Here is a 20,777-nt window from a genome sequence, read left to right as displayed (position 1 = left end):
AGACAGGTTGGATCTCCTTGCAGTCCAAGGGACTCTCAAGAGTCTCTCCAACACCGCAGTTCAAAAGCATCAATTCTTTGGCGTTCAGCTTTCTTCACAGTCCAACTCTCACATCCATACATGACCACTGGAAAAACCATAGGTCAACTCCCCTCCCCCCAAAAAATGGATAGGGACTCAGCTACTTGTGAATCGTAAATATTAAATCCTGTCTTAGTAAATATGTTAAAAGCTGAATAATGAAGTTCATGCAAATTAAAGGAAAACTATAAACAAACAAACAAAAAAAGGTCTAGTACATTTTTCCTGCTTCTGTGACACTTATTACAATAAATACTTAGTAATCAAAGCATTTTGGAAATTAACAGGGCAATAAAAATGTCATACAATTAAGTCAAATTACTAGGACCAAAAAAATAGACATATATTTAAAACAATTTAAAAATAAAGAATCATGTTTCAAAGAAACCTAAGGAGAGATATGACCTCAGATTCTTATCTGAATAACTTAACTTGTAGGAAAGGATTATGTGCTCAGTCCTGTCTGACTCTTAGCCCACCAAGCTCCTTTGCCCATGGGATTTTCCAGGCAATAATACTGGAATGGGTTGCCATTTCCTCCTCCAGAGGGTTTTCTCAACCCAGGGATGGAACCCATGTCTCATGTGTCTGTCTCCACTGGTAAAGTGATTCTTTACCACTAGCACCACCTGGGAACCACAGAAATATGTAATTGTAACTGAAAACATTAAAAGTTTTCTTTAGCAAACTTAATTAAAAAATATTTACTATACACAGAAAGTTTGAAAACCAAATGTAATCAAGTTTAACATGTTCAAAATGTACCTGACTTATTGGGTTTCTTTTTCCCCTCATATTATTTCTTCCACATTCCTTCCCTAAAATAGGATATAGATAGTGACAAATGATGCCAATATAATTACCTGTCTCTGTGTAAAAAAAAAAAAAAAAAATGAAGCTGGGCATATTTTCTAGTTCCTAGTTAAACAACTCAGACCAAATAAAAATAACCCATCAGCTGACCCTAGGAAATATTTCCTCTCAGAAAATAAGTCTGTAACCCAAGCAAATCAGCCTCCATGGAAACTAACAGCTGTATCATCAAGACTCATTTTAAGACCATCACTTTGCTGTGTCTACGAAACAAAAGCTATGATATCATAAACTCTTCTTAATTCTAATAGATTCTTTACTGTGCAAAATCCACCCTAAATCAACAAACAGAGGTCCTAAAACTCTTTAAATAGCCTTTCTTAACTTCCCACAAATAAGGCTATGCCAAGCTCAGGTTCTCTTTTGCTATACCAAGTAAAATAAATTTAATCTTGCTTTATCAAGATATTTTCCTGATGATTTTCTGGTGGGGTTGGGGTGGGGTTTTCAAAAATTCTAGAGACCCCAGCAAGATCCAGCAGAAACCACTTTATCACTATGACTGAAGATTTCTAACTCAGAACTAGAGTTTTCTCCAGGGTCGCTTGAGCCCTCCTTCTGGAACAGTGAGCTACATCTATGTTGAGTACAAACTTCTACTTTTTAAAATTAAGTCCCACGCACTGAGTTTATTGTGTATCCTAGGAATGTACGCTGCTGCTGCTGCTGCTGCTAAGTCGCTTCAGTTGTGTCCGACTCTGTGCGACCCCATAGATGGCAGCCCACCAGGCTCCCCCGTCCCTGGGATTCTCCAGGCAAGAACACTGGAGTGGGTTGCCATTTCCCTCTCCAATGCATGAAAGTGAAAAGTGAAAGTGAAGTCGCTCAGTCGTGTCGGACACTTCACAACCCCATGGACTGCAGCCCACCAGGCTCCTCTGTCCATGGGATTGTCCAGGCAAGAGTACTGGAGTAGGGTCCATTGCCTTCTCCGCTAGGAATGTATACACATGTTTTAAGAATCCTTTTATAAATTGATCAATTTTTTAAATTTATATTCTATGTTAAAAACTGTATTCTTACTAATGACTCTGTGTGTCTCTCTATCCGCCTTCATCTCTTTCTGTTGTTAGTCTATAAGAGTAAACTAAAGGACAAAGGACAAATATAGATCTGCTAGGTTTGTCTTTCAAGCCTGCTACAAGTAATAACAAATGATAGGTTGCAGTAGTCTAATGTCCTTAAAGATCAATATTTCACTGGAGTCGTCTCTCAAATACTTTGTCCATGGGATTCTGGGTCTAGCAAAGATCTGCTCAACATGGTCAATACCTTCTATAACTAGAGACTGCAGGTTTGTCAGCTCTCCAATTGTAAAGGGCCAACTCTTAGGCTAGGATTCTGATACACGTGGTACTCAAGCAACATATTTGATTAAACATTTTCATGGATTTGTATCAATCTATGTATACATCTCCTCTGGATGAAAACTTTGCCTCTTGTATGACTCTTAGTAGAGGACCAATTTTTGCGCTTTTATTTCTAAATATAAAAATGTAGCAGAGTATAATGACAATCAAATGGTCACTTCAGGGAACTTCCAATATATAAAAATGCTCATTTAAAAAAGCTTCTTATGAAAATGGGAATTGGGAATAGCAATTCAAAGAGCCCAGAAGAACTTCTCCCCAGCTAAACCCATTTAACTGGTAAAACATAAAAATAAATAAAATGGACTAAGGCTCTGAGAAGTATCCTAAGGTCATACTGCAAATGGAGAACCATTATTCAGGAAAATCTAATGAATCTCAGTAAAAACATTGAGATGTTATTGCTGTTCCTACCCCAGTCAGCATGACAAAGGTACACTCTGGGTGGACAGACACAAAAGGCTACATCTTGTAAGACTCCATTTTTATGAGCTGTGCAGGACAAACAAATCTGCAGAAACAAAAAGTAAACTAGCAGCTGCCTGTGGCTGGGAAGGGAGGAAAGCATGGGAAGTATCCGCTAATGTGTACAGGGCTTCTTTTGGGGTGAGGAAATGATCCAAAATGGATTTTGGTGATGAATGCACAACTCTTGAGTATACTTCAGAAAAAAACATCAAATTGTACATTTTCAGTGGGTGACTTGCCTAGTAGGTGGATTATTTCTCAAGAAAGATATGGTTCAAGGTACTGGTCTTATGCCCAAAGAGACAGCTTATGCAAAGTTCTAGCATGACATTTGTAGTTCTCTGTTACTGGAATAATGTATTAGTGTAGGATAATAGCTATAGACAGAAGAATCTGTTCTAGCCAGCTTAAGCAGAAAGATATTTAAGGAGTGTTACTGCTGCTGCTGCTAAGTCGCTTCCGTGTGTCAGACTCTGTGCGACCCCAGAGACGGCAGCCCACGAGGCTCCCCCGTCCCTGGGATTTAAGTTTCTCCAAAACCTCCATCTGGGCTACAGAACCAGATTTGGATGCTATTAGAAATATTTCACAACCCGGGTCTCCCACATTGTAGGCAGACACTTTACCAGGGAAGTCCATTATATTTTACTAGAGACCATCCTGATAGAAGAAATATCAAGTTAAGCTGTGGCAATCATACCATGGTCAAAATGTAGAGGGAAAACATATTCCTAGAAAAATACAGAAGACAAATTTATAAACATCCAAGGATGTGCACTTTTGATTAATATAAAAAACTTTGCAAAAAAAACAAAGAGAGAGAGATCTCAGATTTCAAAATTGCTTCCTTCAGGATTCCTTGATCAAGACAAAAAAATAGTGTGGAAAACTTAAACTTAAGTTGAATCTAGATTGTTTTGTATCTTAAATTCCCCTTCACACATTTGCTGCTCACTATTTCTCACTATTCTTTCTGACTCTATTCCTTCTATTCATTCAGGCCAGAAAGAAACCCTTAAAGCCCAGCTGACCTTTTACAAGTAAACTTCTCTAAAGGAAGAAATCCCTCACAGTTGATTTTAAGTCATGGTCTCTATCAGAATTAAGAGCTATTTAGAGGATTTTCCCAAGCTTATGTAAGATGGTTAAAAAAAAAAAATTTTACAGTGACATTTAGAGCACTCCAGAGGGTAGACCCTGAGTTTCACTGCCCAGGCCTTCCTTTTGGAATTGAAGTCTTAATTGGTCGAAGGTCACACCACTTTCCTGGGGGAAGCTATGCTCAATGTAATATATTCTTTTTTCTAATTCATTTAAGAAACTCAGGTCACATTCTCAGACATTGTTCCTTTTTACACAGGAGCATTTAGAATTTTGTTTTAGCATTCAGTTTTCCTCCTTAAAATGATTTAGCCATACCCCATTGACATAAATACCTTTTATAATTCAATTCTAATTTTTAAAATTTTTCTTATAATTTCTTCCCTCCTCTTTGAGTTACTGAAAAATATATTTATATTGTCTCTAATTTGATTGCCTTTGTATTACTTTTGTATACAGAGGATATGGTCTATGTGAGTTTGTTTGTAATTTGTTGAAACTTGCTTTGTTCCCTAGTATGTGTTCAATTTTTGCAAATGTTCCAATAAAACTGAGGTTATGAACCTTCAAGGAACTTGCATATACCAGCATCTGTCTGTGCCTCTGCTTTCCCATTTTTGGATTGTTTGTGGCCTGTGAAAAAGTCCTTGTTTTCTTGCCCAGTTCAACAATGCAATAAAAAAGTTTTAAATATTTTATTCACCAGAGGTTACTTGGAGTCAAGATTTTTTTTATGAAAATGTTCTATATCTTAATTGTGGTATGCTTTTATATATATATATAAACTTACGAAACTATACATTTAAATTGAGTGCATTTTGCAGTATGTAAGGTATAGCTCAATAAAGCTGATTTAAAAAATGGCTTGAGTATTTTCAGTAGCTACACTGGAAGTGATTTTGTTAACCATGCAGGCAGGCATAATGCCTTCAAAATAAAATGCTGCAAAGATGGACTGATACATTTCAGGCAGCATCTACAACGTCTAAACTGACTGAGAGTTGGGAGAATATAGATACCAGAAGTAAAACAAGTACAAGACTACTCAACCAAGCAGGGGTACAGATACGAAGTAAGACAGGGAGTGACCATAGAAAGGAAGAGAGATGTACTCAAAGGATGAATGCAGGCACTCGGTTTCTGATAAGCAGGGATAAAAATCCCCTTTTCAGAAGGGGAGGCATAAAAAGATCACGACATTGTGGTGAAGTTTACTACTTCCAATTAGTATGTCCACATGAAATGATTCACATTGCTGACTAGGCAGAATACTGTGTAAATAAGTAATTATTATTGTTTTTCTAAGGAGCAAGGAAACAAGTGAATGGAAAACAAGTCTCTACTGAGAGAGTTATCCAATACACCTGCATCTCTGGAAATAAGGAGCCAAAGAGTTTCTTATATAAGAAGGATGATTTAAGAAAACACCTGGGAACAAATTTTATCTATTTCTGATTTCACTTTGGACCGGGCTTACTAACTAATAATAATAATGACAGCAACAACAACAATAATAATAGCTCTCTACTTGAAGTCTCACCATCATTTTAGACCATACTGCTTCCTATTGGCGTTGGAGTTACAATAGAATTTTTCAAATTTGAGACTTAAACCCTGTCTGAAAACAAAACAAAATAAAAAAATAAACCTTAAGTGATGAATTGAGAAAGACACTCAGAAATAAAATCTATAAATATCAACATCACTTGTCATTTAATGAATGAACTGTAATTGCTAACATTTTCCTAATTGGAATAACGGGAATGTCTGAACTTGATCCATATCTAGTCTGACAACTTTTCAACAAGATCTCTCCAAGGAAATATCATGTGGATTGTGGTCAGGAAAGAATATTCAGCAATAATAGAAATCCATCCAGCAGTTAATATGTTTAAAATGGTTGCCAGTTTTAATATGTTTTATGTAAAGATACAGTCATTTTACTGAAAATCACTCATACAGTGGGAAATAAGAAATGTCTTTAGTAGACTAAAAAATTTATTTCCCAAAATCTCAAAGGGACCAGTTAGGAAATGGGCATTTTATTCAGCCTGCAATGAGAAGAGTTGTATAAAATAATTCAAGGACTTCTGCAGTAAATTAAGTAGTAATACCAATTCCCATCATGCCATTCTATGTATCTATTTGACCTGATTGCCTTCATAGTTAGTATGAATTTGGAAGGATAAAACAAATTATTAATTTGATGAGTTGCTGTGAATGTAGAAAAGAGAGAGAACCAATTAAATTCATGACAGAATGAGATTTCTATTCTGCCGGGATAGCTGAATTATACCTATAAAATATGTATGTTGTGTAAGCTGAATTTTTAGAAGAATAATGATTGCAGATACAATATTCTAAAACATGTATATAGCACTTTATTGAATGCTTTCCTTTCAAGAATCAGCAGTAACATATTACATCGATCCTTATGGGACACATGGGTTGGATTTACAAATTAATCATGTATATTCTTAAACATCTTGGATATAAATATTCACTGATTTAAAAAAATAATGTTTTCTCTTTGTCATATTTGAGCTCATTGGAACTGTATCCATTTTACTGGGAGCAACTCAACATGGAAAATCAACTTCTCATTTAAGCCATAAAGGAGTTCATTGTTATCATGCATACTTTCAGTTTGATAATATAGCAATTTTCTCTAATTTCATCCATGTTAAGTGGTTTATTAAGCATGTGTTATTCTGAAAGTAGATGAAGGAGTAATAAATAGAAGCATCCGCTTCCCCCAAGTTTAGAAACAATTTAGAAATAAGACAAAAATATTAACAAGCAAACAACCAAAATTTTATCATTTCTACTAACGCGTATGTGCGGCAACGAGCCCAGGATCCCTAGCTTCACCCTATTTATAGTAATAGAAGCAAGTCCTCCTGCTTAGCATGCAATATCTCTATTCTATCTCTTTTTAAGCATTAATATATTTCTCTCTAAAACACAGCTAAGTTAGACCATTCTTTCTCAAAAACATTCATGCTCTGCAAAGTAAAAAAGTAATTTTGAACAACAGCATCTGTAAGACTTGATATGTAGTTCTTAAAACCCAACCTAACACAACAATGTGGATGCATTTAATGTCACTAAACTGTACACTTAAAATGGTCAAAATGGTGTATTTTACTACACAAGTAAAAACAAACCAACCCCTAAACAACAACAACAACAAAAAAAAAACAAGCTAGCTCTGCTCCCTATCTCCATTCTTACAGTATTAAAATTTTATCAACCACTAAAACTCTTTGTCAACAAATATCTGATATGAGCCCACTTAGCTCTGAGGAATGACGGACTTCCTAGTTATTATTTACATTTACAATATCAAGTCTGGAACCCCAATGTATATAATACATTCTACATGAAAAAGTAAGTAACATCCACTCAAAAACTACAATCAAATCCAATCTGTCATTTGTCCTTAGACATAGACAGGGGAGAGAAGTGGCTACATCTTAGTCTTACATTGTAAAGTGACCATTTAATTTTTAAAAGTTCATTGACATGAATCCTAAGTGCTAGGGATCACAAAATATTTTAAAATCACTTACAGGCTCAACATGTAATCCTAACATTTCAATGGAATAAAATGTTTGCTTTGTTTTTTATTGGTGTTGTTTAATTTCTCACATGTAATTGTTTTAAAATTGTGTAATCATATTTTACAGTACAAAGTTATATTATAGCTAAAATATATGCAATCATGTAAATATTGTAAAATACTATTTAAATTCATCCAAGAGTTTATCATTAAACTGAAACCATGTGGCTAAGGTGTTTGGAAAGAACTTATATTTTATTTACATAGGAAGTCAGTAAATATTGTTTATGAGAGAGTAACTATTCACCTAATTAAAGATCAAATCCAAGTATAAATTAGAATGTGTGCTTATCTGGAATGCTCATTTGTGAGGATCAGAGATTTATTTCCACTCCTGGGTGTTGTGTACATACTGTGCATTTATAAATATATCCCTGCTAGGAAGGCATTAACCAAGGATTGCAGAGGAAAATAAAAAGGCTCTGAAACTTTACATTAAAAGCAGTTTACTAATCTCCAAGCATTTCCTCTGATTCACTAAGATCTGTCTACATCAGTAAGCACATACAGGCAAGTATTCTCGCATGTTTTGTCTAAATTATAACCGAGAAATTTTCAGTGAGCTTTTACTCAGAGACTTATTTATTGATTTGACTAACAAATAGAACAATGCAAATCCAGAGGTTTAAGCATGCACATTTCTAGAAATCAACCACTGCCTGAAATTCTGACTACTGAACAGAATTTCAGTAGTACTGGGACATTTCTACCAACAAGGCATATTTGCAGGTCACAGAAAAAGCTCCCTCCCCTAACCCCTGACTCATTGGAGAAGACTCTGATGCTGGGAAAGATTGAAGCAAGAGAAGGGGGTGACAGAGGATAAGATGGTTGGATGGCATCACTGACTCAATGGACATGAGTTTGAGCAAATTCTGGGAGATAGTGAAGGACAGGGAAGCCTGACATGCTACAATTCATGGGATCACAAAGAATTGGACAGGACTTACAGACTGAACAACAACTCCCACCCCCCCAACCCCCCCCAAATATAAGAAAAACTTGCCTTCTTGCTTTAAGAACTATAGACATTGTTGCTAGAGATTTTCTTCTGGGATCCTAGCTAAGAAATGTTGGATTTCTGTTTCTCAAGAGCTTTATATTAGTATCACTAAGAATTGGATTTGGATTGAAAAAAGGATGAAGGTACAAATGTACTTATTTGTAAGTGTATTTTCTTTCTAGTTAGTGAATGTTTGAAATACATAAAGGTTGGGTATTGACTTTTAGATTTCTTACCTTATTCTTAACCGGAATCCTTTAAAAAATTGAAGACATATCATTAACAAAATATCTAATATTTACTTGGTGCTTATTCATGGGGCAAATATTGTACCAAGTTTTTTTCTGGATTATTTTATTTAATTTTCCCAAAGTTCTCCAGAAAGCAGTTGCTATTATTATCTCTCATAGAAGATGAAACCACAAACACAGTCAGGTAAGATGCTCAAGATGTTAAGGTTAGTAGTTCCCAGAACTAAGCCTTTATACACACTGTTAACTGCTTGTGTGTGTGTGTGTGTGCACAGGTGCACACATAAGCATACCTATATATATGTATTTAAAGTGCATTTTTCTCCATCAGAGTCTCCCCCTTTTATTAATTTCCTTCCTGCTTTTCACTCTTTACACTTTAGACATTTATCTCCACTCATCCTTCTGTATCTTCTGTTTCTGTCCTATCTTACTACCAAATTTTAAACTGTGTTTGTAAATTTTACTAAATGCCTTCATTTTCTCATTTCGACACACCTTCAGTTCATTGCAAAATGGTATCTAGCATCAATAGGTTTTCACAGTAGAGATCATATTTACTGAATTTTTAAAATTAAAATTTTCAAAGTCCTGGAGATTGTGACTGGTGAGTTTATGGTAGAATTCAATAATCTAGATTCTTTTTTTAACAAGTAACTGCTGTGGCTCTAATTCTTTTCCTCAAACATGCTTGTTTTCAGTTACATTGGTCACAGTTTCTTAATCTACATGAATTTGTCTTCATGTGTTCATGTCTTACATGTTGATTATAAGCTGAAGGTACCCTGCTAGCTCTCTCTTTTCCCACCTTGTCTTTGGAAGCCTTTATCTGTAGTCCATGCTCCAACCACAACCTACGAAGAAATTCTTCTCTAATCTGTCTCTCCAGTCCAGATTTAACATCTGATTCCTTAATCATTATACAGGATGTCTTCTGTATTATCTATGCTTGGATATCCCACAGGCTGTTTAAATTCAATAATCTCAACCTTGTCTCATTGTATCTTTGTATGCCAAATTTACTCTTTCTCTGTTCAGTATCTTAGTTAATGGTGCCGTTAACCTAAGTGAAAAACCTAAAATCCTTAACCAAATTCTCTTGCACACAAATTCTCTCTGTCCACACAAATCACTTATGGATACACAAGTTTATCCTGTAATTGTGTAACTCTTACTAGTTGGAAAGCAAAATAGTACAACCACTTTGAAATAATGTTTTTTATCAATTTCTTACAAAGTTAAACATAATCTCACCATGAAGTGAAGTGAAGTGAAGTGAAATGAAGTCGCTCAGTCATGTCCGACTCTTTGCGACCCCATGGACTGTAGCCTACCAGGTTCCATCATCCATGGGATTTTCCAGGCAAGAGTACTGGAGTGGGTTGCCATTTCCTTCTTCAGGAGATCTTCCCGACCCAGGGATTGAACCCGGGTCTCCCACATGGTAGGCATTGTAGGCAGACGCTTTATCATTCAACAATACCATTCACAGATATGTGCCCAATTGATTTGAAAATTTACATCTACACTAAAATAGGAACAAAAGTGTTTATCATAGTTTTATTCATAATTTCCCAGAACAGGAATCAACCAAGATGACCTTCAACCAGTGAATAAACTACTGTATAGCCATACACTGAAATAATCAGAAAAAAATAAAGAAATGAGTTATGCCTCTAAAAGATGCAGATAAACCTGAAATGAATATTACTAAGTAAAAGAAGCCAATCTGAAAAGACTATATAATATATGATCCAAAATAAATTTCCATATATTGAAGAATCCTTGCATCCCTGGTAAAACCTCAACTTGATCATGGTGTATGAGTTTTTTGATGTGTTGATGAATTCTGTTTGCTAAAATTTTGTTGAGGATTTTTGCATCTATGTTCACCAGTGGTATTGGCCTGTAGTTTTCCTTTTTCGTGTTGTCTTTGTCTGGCTTTGGTATCAGGGTGATGGCAGCCTCATAGAATGAGTTTGGAAGTGTTCCTTCCTCTGCAATTTTTTGAAAGAGTTTTAGAAGAATAGGCATTAGCTCTTCTCTAAATGTTTGATAGAATTCTCCTGTAAAGTCATGTGGTCCTGGGTTTTGTTTTTTGGGAGATTTTTGTTCACAGCTTCAATTTCAGTGATTATAATTGGGTTGTTCATGATTTCTATTTCTTCCTGGTTCTGTCTTAGAAAATTGAACTTTTCTAAGAATCTGTCCATTTCTTCCATGTTATTTATTTCATTGTCATATAGTTGTTCATAATAGTCTCTTATAATCCTTTGTATTTCTACATTGTCTATTGCAATGTCTCCTTTTTCATTTCTGATTTTGTTGATTTGGTTCTTCTCTCTTTTTTTCTTGTTGAGTCTGGGTAAGGGTTTGTCAATATGTTTATTTTCTCAAAGAACCAGCTTTTAGTTTTATTAATCTTTACTATTGTTTCTTTCATTTCTTTTTCATTTATTTCTGCTCAGATATTTATGATTTCTTTCTTTCTACTAATTTTTCCCTTCTTCTTTTTCCAGTTTCTTTAGGTGTAAAGTTATGTTGTCTATTTGATGTTTTTCTTGTTTCTTGAGGTAGGATTGTATTGCTATAAACTTCCCTCTTAGAGCTGCTTTTGCCGCATCCCACAGGTTTTGAGTTGTTGTGTTTTCATTGCCATTTACTTCTAGAAATGAGAAATGCAGAAATTTCTGCAGAAATGCAGAAATTCTAGGAGTTTTTTTATTTCCCTTTGATTTCTTTAGTAACCTGTTGCTTGTTTAGAAATGTGTTGTTTAATTTCCACGTGTTTGTTTTTCTTACAGCTTTTTTTTCTTCTTGTAATTGATATCTAGTCTCATAGCATTGTGGTTGGAGAAGATGCTTGATACAATTTCAATTTTCTTAAATTTACTGAGATTTGATTTGTGACCCAAGATATGGTCTATCCTGGGGAATGTTCCATGTGCATTTGAGAGGAAGGTGTATTCTTCTGCATTTGGATGGAATGTCTTGAAGATATCAATGAGATTCATCTCATCTAATGTATCATTTAAGACGTGTTTCCTTATTAAATTTCTGTTTTGATGGTCTGTCCATTGGTGTGAGTGGGGTGCTAAAGTCTCCTACTGTTGTTGTGTTACTGTCAATTTCTCCTTTTACATCTGTTAGTGTTTGCCTTATGTAGTGAGGTGCTCCTATGTTGGGTGCATAGATATTTACAATTGTTATGTCTTCCTCCTGGATTGATCCCTTGATCATTATGTAGTGTCCTTCCTTATCTGTTGTAATCTTCTTTATTTTAAGGTCTATTTTGTCTGATATGAGGTCAATGTGATACATCATATTAACAAATTGAAATATAAAACCTATTTGATCATCTTAATAGATATAGAAAAAGCCTTTGACAAAATTCAGCACCTATATATGATTAAAACTCTTCAACAAATGGGTATAGAAGGAACCTACCTCAACATAGTAAAGGCCATATATGTTAAGCCTACAGCAAACATTATTCTCAACGGTGAAAACCTGAAGCATTCCTCCTAAGATCAGGAACAAGACAAGTGCACCTTTGTCAGCATTATTCAACGTAGTTCTGGACGTCCTAGCTACAGCAATCAGAGAAGAAGAAGAAATAAAAGGAATCCAGATTGCAAAAGAAGAAAAGCTCTCACTGTTTGCAGATGGCATGATATTGTACATAGAAAACCCTAAAGATAGTATCAGTAAATTACTAGAACTAATCAGTGAATTTAGCAAAGTTGCAGGATACAAAATTCAATACACAGAAATCACTTGCATTTCTATATACTAACAATAAAAAATCAGAAAGAGCAATCAAAGAATCAATCCCCCCCAAAAAAAACACAAAGAATCAATCCCATTCACCATTGCAAAAAAAAGAATAAAATATCTAGAAATAAACTTACCTAAGGAGACTAAAGAACTGTACACAGAAAAGTATAAGACCCTAATGAAAGAACAAAGATGATATAAACAGATGGAGAGATATTCCATGTTCCTGGGTAGGAAGAATCGATATTGTGAAAATGACTATACTACTGTATGCAATCTACAGATTTAATGCAATCACTATCAAATTGCCAATGGCATTTTTCACAGAACTAGAACAAAAAAATTTCACAATTCATATGGAAATACAAAAGACCCCGAATAGCCAAAGCAGTCTTGAGAAAGAAGAATGGAGCTGGAAGAATCAAGGTTCCTGACTTCAGGTTTTATTACAAAGTTACAGTCATCAAGAGAGTATGGTACTGGCACAAAAACAGAAATATAAACCAATGGAACAAGATAGAAAGCCCAGAAATAAACCAACACACCTATGAGTATCTTATCTTTGATAAAGGAGGCAAGAATATACAATGGGACAAAGACAACCTCTTTAATAAGTGGTGCTGGGAAAATTGGACAGCTACATGTAAAAGAATGAAATTAGAATACTTCCTAACACCACACACAAAGATAAACTCAAAATGAATTAAAGACCTAAATGTAAGACCAGAAACTATAAAACTCAAACATAGGCAGAACACTCAATGACATAAATCAAAGCCAGATCCTCTATGAGCCACCTCCTAGAGTAATGGAATTAAAAACAAAACTATACAAGTGGGTCCTGATTAAACTTAAAAGCGTTTGCACAACAAAGGAAACTATAAAAAAGGTGAAAAGAAAACCCTCAGAATGGGAGAAAATAATAGCAAATTAAACAACTGACAGAGGATTAATTTCCAAAATATATAAGCAGCTCATACAACTCAACACTAGAAAAACAAACAACCCAATCAAAAAGTGGGAAAAAGAACTAAGCAAACATTTCTCCAAAGAAGACATACAGATGGCTAACAAACAAATGAAAAGATGCTCAACATCGCTCATTATATCACCTCACACCAGTCAGAATGGCCCTCTCAAAAAGCCTACAAACAATAAATGCTGAAAGGGTGTGGAGAAAAGGGAACACTCTTGCACTGTTGGTGGGAATGTAAATTGATACAGCCATTATGGAAGACTGTATGGACATTCCTTAAAAAACTAGGAAAAAAACCACCATATGACCCAGCAATCCCATTCCTAGGCATATAGGAACCAAAACCCTGAAGAAACCAAAATTTAAAGAGACTTATATATCTGATTTATATAAATAACACTATTTATAATAGCAAGAACATGGAAGCAAGCTAGATGTCCATTGACAGATGAATGAATAAAGAAGTTGTGGTATATATACACAATTGAATATTACTCAGCCATAAAAAGGAACAAATTTGAGTCAGTTCTAATGAGGTGGATGAATCCAGAACCTTTTATACAGAGTGAAGTGAGTCAGAGTACATCATGAGAAATGCTGGGCTGGAGGAAGCACAAGTTGGAATCAAGATTTCCAGGTAAAATATCAATAACCTCAGATATGTAGATGACACCACCCTTATGGCAGAAAGTGAAGAGGAACTAAAGAGCCTCTTGATGAAGGTGAAAGAGGAGAGTGAAAAAGTTGGCTTAAAGCTCAACATTCAGAAAACTAAGATCATGGCATCCAGTCCCATCACTTCATGGCAAATAGATGGGGAAACAGTAGCTGACTTTATTTGGGGGGGGGGGCTCCAAAGTCACTGCAGATGTTGATTGCAGCCATGAAATTAAAAGGCATTTACTCCTTGGAAGGAAAGTTATGACCAACCTAAATAGCACATTAAAAAGCAGAGACATTACTTTGTCCACAAAGGTTCATCTAGTCAAGGCTATGGTTTTTCCAGTAGTCATGTATGGATGTGAGAGTTGGACTATAAAGAAAGCTGAGCGCCGAAGAATTGATGCTTTTGAACTGTGGTGTTGGAGAAGACTCTTGAGAGTCCCTTGGACTGCAAGGATATCCAACCTGTCTATCCTAAAGGAAATCAGTCCTGGGTGTTCATTGAAAGGACTGATGTTGAAGCTGAAACTCCAATACTTTGGCCATCTTACATGAAGAGTTGACTCACTGGAAAAGACTCTGATGCTGGGAGGGATTGAGGGCAGAAGGAGAAGGGGATGACAGAGGAAGAGATGGCTGGATGGCATCACCAGCTCAATGGACATGAGTTTGAGCAAATTCCAGGAGTTGTTGGTGATGGACAGGGAGCCCTGGCGTGCTGTGATTCATGGGGTTTCAAAGAGTTGGACATGACTGAGCGACTGAACTGAACTGAACTGAAGTGAGTCAAAACGAGACAGATAAATACCATATTCTAACACATACGTATGGAATCTAAAAAAATGGCAATGAAGGATTTATTTGCAGGGCAACAGTGGAGAAATAGACATAAAGAATAGACTTTCAACATGGGGAAAGGGGAGGAGAGGGTGAGGTGGATGGAAAGAGTAACATGGAAACTTACATTACCATATGTAAAATAGATAGCCAATGGGAATTTGCTGTTTATCTCAGGAAATTCAAACAGGGGCTCTGTATCACCTAGAAGGGTGTAATAGGGAGGGAGATGGGAGGGAGTTTCAAAAGGGAGGGGATATGTATACCTATGGCTGATTTAAAAAAAATACGTATATATATATATATAGTCCCTGATATATGACATTCTGAAAAAGGCAAAACTACTGAGGCAGGAAAAAATTTTGTGGTAGCCTGGGATTTGGGAATAGAAGAAAAAATTTGAACAGATGAAGCACAGAGAGACTATTTTTTATGCTATTTAATGGTTGAGAGTAAACTATGCATTCTTCAGATTCATATAAATCTATAATATAAAGAGTAAACCTTTAATGTATAAAAAGTAAGGAAAAGCTCACTGAAACAGTTGCAGATCCCAGGAAGGAATTCAGTCTGTGATAAGGGAATCAAACTGTGATGTAAAGTGTAGGATAACCTCCGGGAAGGGCATGGAGGAAAAGATCCTTACCTAAGTGATTGTGGAAATGAACAGAGTCTGTGAGGATGAAGATGCAAGGGACTGCACATAAGGACTGTACTTCAGTTGATAAAGTTGTACCCCCAAGTATTATGGGGAAGAACCCTAATACTACTGCATAAGTAAATCACAGCTGAACAACTGGATACATGCATGATGAATGGTAGAAACCAGTTTTCTCACAGTTGAAGAGGAAATTGGTAGATACAAGTAAGAAGCTGGAATGATTCATGTGATAATGGATTACGGTTGGAGACATTATTATAAGCTATATTAGTTTAATATAGCTACCAATATTAACATATAGAAATATTTATACATATATGCACACTAGGCGGAGAAGGCAATGGCACCCTACTCCAATACTTTTGCCTAGAAAATCCCATGGACAGAGGAGCCTGGTAAACTGCAGTCCACGGGGTCGCTAGAGTTGGACACGACTGAAGTACACTTTGGAGAAGGAAATGGCAACCCACTCCAGTGTTCTTGCCTGGAGAATCCCAGGGACAGGGGAGCCTGGTGGGCTGCCGTCTCTGGGGTCGCACAGAGTCGGACATGACTGAAGCGACTTAGCAGCAGCAGCAGCAGCACACTAGGAAAAGGATGGAAGACAATAACTTTGCAGTGGAGAAACCTGCAAAACACCACCTCAGCCAGATGACCAAAGTCAACATCAATAGTGATATACCGTGTTGATATTTTGTACTCTTGATCTGATGGGATGAAAATGGCCCTCTATCTTGTGATAGGATTCCAACAACAACCCTTAACTACAATCCAGCCATGAGAAAAGCATCAGAAAATCTCTAGCAGAAGGCCATTGTAAAAAGTATTTGACCAATACCCCTCAAAACTGTCAAGGTCATTAAAAACAAAACACATCTAAGAAACCATTAACAACAAATAACAACCTATGGAAACATGACAAGTAAATGCAATGTCTCCTGGATGAGCTGCTGGAACAAGAAAGGGCATTAGATAAAAACTGTGTAGGCTAAAGCAACTAAATAAGGATTCATTACATTTATATACTATATATTGATAACTTCCTTCATACTATCTTGAGATTCTTAGAGGTGGATGTATTTGTATAATAATCATACCAAATGATAAAAATTAAAGATGTCTCCCCAATAAAGCATACTCTACACTAATAACATTTCAACACTTTGCAGAAATGCCTACTTTTTGAGGAAAAAAATAATTACATATGAGGGACACATTTTGCAAGACGTGGGCTAATTTCCTATTACTGTAGTTTATAAAGAAGCAATCCAGATATAGTTCACAGATTTTTTTCAAATAATATTCTATTTTTCTAACTTTTATCAAGTTTTTAGTTATATTTATGAAAACTATAACATTATTCAAGAAACAAAGACTTTTCAGAATATAAAAGAGCACATTTTAACCTGCTATAAAAGGAGGTTTGATTCATTTCACACTCCTGAATAAGGCTGATTTTCATATAAATTATGTGATATATTATCATTTGTACTGCACTTATATCACTTTCTCCCCTTCATACTGAGATAGTTATCTTGTGTGAGAGGGTTAAGGCAGATGGGGGAAAAAATAAAAATTAAAAAAAAAAAAGTAACTCAGGGCTTTTTCAGTTTAAGAAATAAAATACTTTGTTATTTCCCAAAGTGAAAATTAGAACCATTCAAATTGGCTTAACACTGAAGCCTGCCCGCTCTGTGGAAAAGCTTTTGTATTATGTGCTCTGAATCACAGGGACCTGCTAACCAGTGCCTATCTCTGCCAGGATTATAAAAGCATTATTTTCAAGAGTATGATTTTTCATCAACTGTTTCAATAGTGTCTTTTTATCTAGTTATCCTTATGCCTTATTTTAATGTCCATGCTTTTCCCATTATGATTCATGGGCTACAGGTGACCTTTTCATCACTCCTTTAGAAACGATAATGTAAAAAACCACAAAATACTATCCAGCAACTGTCCTTTTTAATGCTCCAAAATTTGAAGCTGTGCCTATTTCTATGGGAAAGCAGTATTATCTTGGGGTTTGCTTCCCCATTTTTTATTGGCTTAGCTTTTGACAAAATGGTTTCCAGTCCAACATAGCTTAAAGAAGAACACAACCAAACACTCAACATAATCAAAGGGCAGTATGAGCTATGTCTCAAGGGCGTCATTCTGTCTGAACTGAATTGATAAGAAGTTAAAGCCCATTTCCCAGAGAAATAGGCAATGATTTAGAAGTCCTCACAGAATCTCTCCTTTTCCTGACTGTGTGTCTAAGAACTACAGCTTCGAAAGTCTACAGAAGCAAAAACAAGTTACTCTGCTGCAGGGCAGCATACCCTGTTTTTGTTTGGGTGATAAAACCAGTCAAAGGGTAAATTGAAAGTATTACTAGCTCACTATTTAAATCACTTACTACTGCTGGAAGCACCAAATCATCATTACCAAAGATGTTATGGTAATGTTTGCTAGTGAGAGCTTTTCAAAGTTACTTTTTAGGCATTAATTCATGAGTAGAGATTTTTCCCACTAAGTTTTGGAAAAATGTTTTGCAATAATTGCTTTTCTTTATATAGCCATCTATATGCCAGTCATTATCTCCTGAAATTACATATTTCTATTAATAGGAATATATGGTTATGGACTCACTGTGTCTCTCCAGAATCCATATGTTAAAACCCTAACCCCGACACTGTCACTATATTTGGAGATGAGGCCATTTTACCTATAAAAATATAATTAAAGTTAAATGAGGTCATAAGGTTGGGGCCCTCATCCAAGAGAATTATTGTACTTAGAAATCAGAGAACCTATTTTCTCTCTTCCTGTAAAAACACTGAAGAAAGGCCATGTGATGACTCAAGGAGAAGGCAATAGTCTGCAAGGTATGACAAGCATCCTTTTCAGAAACCAAATTAGCTGGCACCTTGATCTTGGACTTCTAGCCTCCAGAACTGTAATAAATTAAATTTCTGTACACAGTTAAATTAAGTACACAGTTCATGGTATTTTGTTATAGTAGCCTGGGATGACTAAAACATACATCATACTGAATGGTTAATGAAGACATATCCACTCACTATACTTTCACTTCCCCAAAACCACTTCCCCAAGATCTTTTATTTAAACATTTACTCAATTTTTTTTCCATCATTAATCAAAAATTTTTGTTGTTTTCTTTGTTCTGAATAATTGAGTGATCTCAGCCAATACAGAAAACACTGTCAGTTATTCCATACTTCCCTTTTATAAGAAGACACCTCAATTTATTTTAGTGCTTGCTTTCCTACAACATAATTATGTAGTAAAAGTGTGTTTGTTTTAAATACTGAAACTACCCTTACTGTTAGTAGTTTATTGGTAAGCATGTGCAATATTCTGAACAATAACATGTGCTAAGGAGAAAAATGTTTCATTAAAAGGCTTCTTATTATTAAAGGGGGAAACACAAGAATAAGTAGTCTTGGTCTTGCCTAGACATTACTCTCTGTTCATAAGACATCTAGAACTACTTTAACTTCTTGTAAGCATGAGAAACAGGTGGAAACTGATATAATGAGATAAAATAGTAGAAAGATGGAAATAATCTAGAAGTCTAAGGGTATTATTCAATCTTGAATTAAACTGCATTGGAGTGTTTCTATAGCCAGACTTTTTGTTTGTCAAGACAATAAATAAATCTCCTCTTGCTTAAGAAGCATTAATTTGAATAATAATAATTATGCATGATAAGTACATCTTCATTTACAGATATAGTCTGAAACTAAAATAACTTGACTTCCTTGAGTTGTCAACAAAACACTTTTGAAAATAATTTCAATTCTTTTATCAATTTAATAAATGCCTTTCAGATTAGACAGAAAAATACACTTTGCATGAAATTATACTTACTTTTTGGTGAAATTAACATAAATTTTTTGTCATAAGGATCTCTGGAAATAATATATGAGAATTAAATGATATCACATTTAAGGGATACTGAGAACTGGCACTGGAAGTCTAGGTAAAAGGGATACTTTCTATTTTATGAAATTCTATATTTCAAGTTTTAGGAAAGTTTATATGTATCACCCATTAAAATTTAAATGTTCAGTTCTTTTAAAAAATAAAGACTAAGGAGGCCATTAAAATTAGATACTGAAGAAAAGCAAAAATAAAAATGTTACTCAAACTACAATTGCATTTGATCTTATATACTGAGGTCTATATGTTATGAATGAAATTATAGAGGTATTCTCAAACTATTTCAGCAGTTTTCCTTATCAGTCCACACCATCTTTAAAATTCCTAACCTGATAACTAACCAGATTTCCCTTACATTTTCTGAGCTTGTTTGTTCCTTATCATCCTTTCTAAATATCTGTATACAAGCGCACATGGAACCTTCTCCAGGATAGATCACATCCTGGGCCATAAAGCTAGCCTTGGTAAATTCAAAAAAATAGAAATCATTCCAAGCATCTTTTCTGACCACAATGCAGTAAGATTAGATCTCAATTACAGGAGAAAAACTATTAAAAATTCCAACATATGGAGGCTGAACAACATGCTGCTGAATAACCAACAAATCACAGAAGAAATCAAAAAAGAAATCAAAATTTGCATAGAAATGAATGAAAATGAAAACACAACAACCCAAAACCTGTGGGACACGGTAAAAGCAGTCCTAAGGGGAAAGTTCATAGCAATACAGGCACACCTCAAGAAACAAGAAAAAAGTCAAATAAATAACCTAACTCTACACCTAAAGCAACTAGAAAAGGAAGAAATGAAGAACCCCAGGGTTAGTAGAAGGAAAGAAATCTTAAAAATTAGAGCAGAAATAAATGCAAAAGAAACAAAAGAGACCATAGCAAAAATCAACAAAAGCTGGTTCTTCGAAAGGATAAATAAAATTGACAAACCATTAGCCAGACTCATCAAGAAACAAAGGGAGAAAAATCAAATCAATAAAATTAGAAACGAAAATGGAGAGATCACAACAGACAACACAGAAATACAAAGGATCATAAGAGACTACTATCAACAATTATATGCCAATAAAATGGACAACGAGAAGAAATGGACAAATTCTTAGAAAAGTACAACTTTCCAAAACTCGACCAAGAAGAA

This window comes from Bison bison, unplaced genomic scaffold, assembly GCF_000754665.1.
Source record: "Bison bison bison isolate TAMUID 2011002044 unplaced genomic scaffold, Bison_UMD1.0 scf7180017864533, whole genome shotgun sequence".
In the NCBI taxonomy this organism is placed as follows: domain Eukaryota; kingdom Metazoa; phylum Chordata; class Mammalia; order Artiodactyla; family Bovidae; genus Bison; species Bison bison.
The sequence above is the reverse complement of the archived record's forward strand: the minus strand, read 5'-3'. Positions refer to the sequence as shown.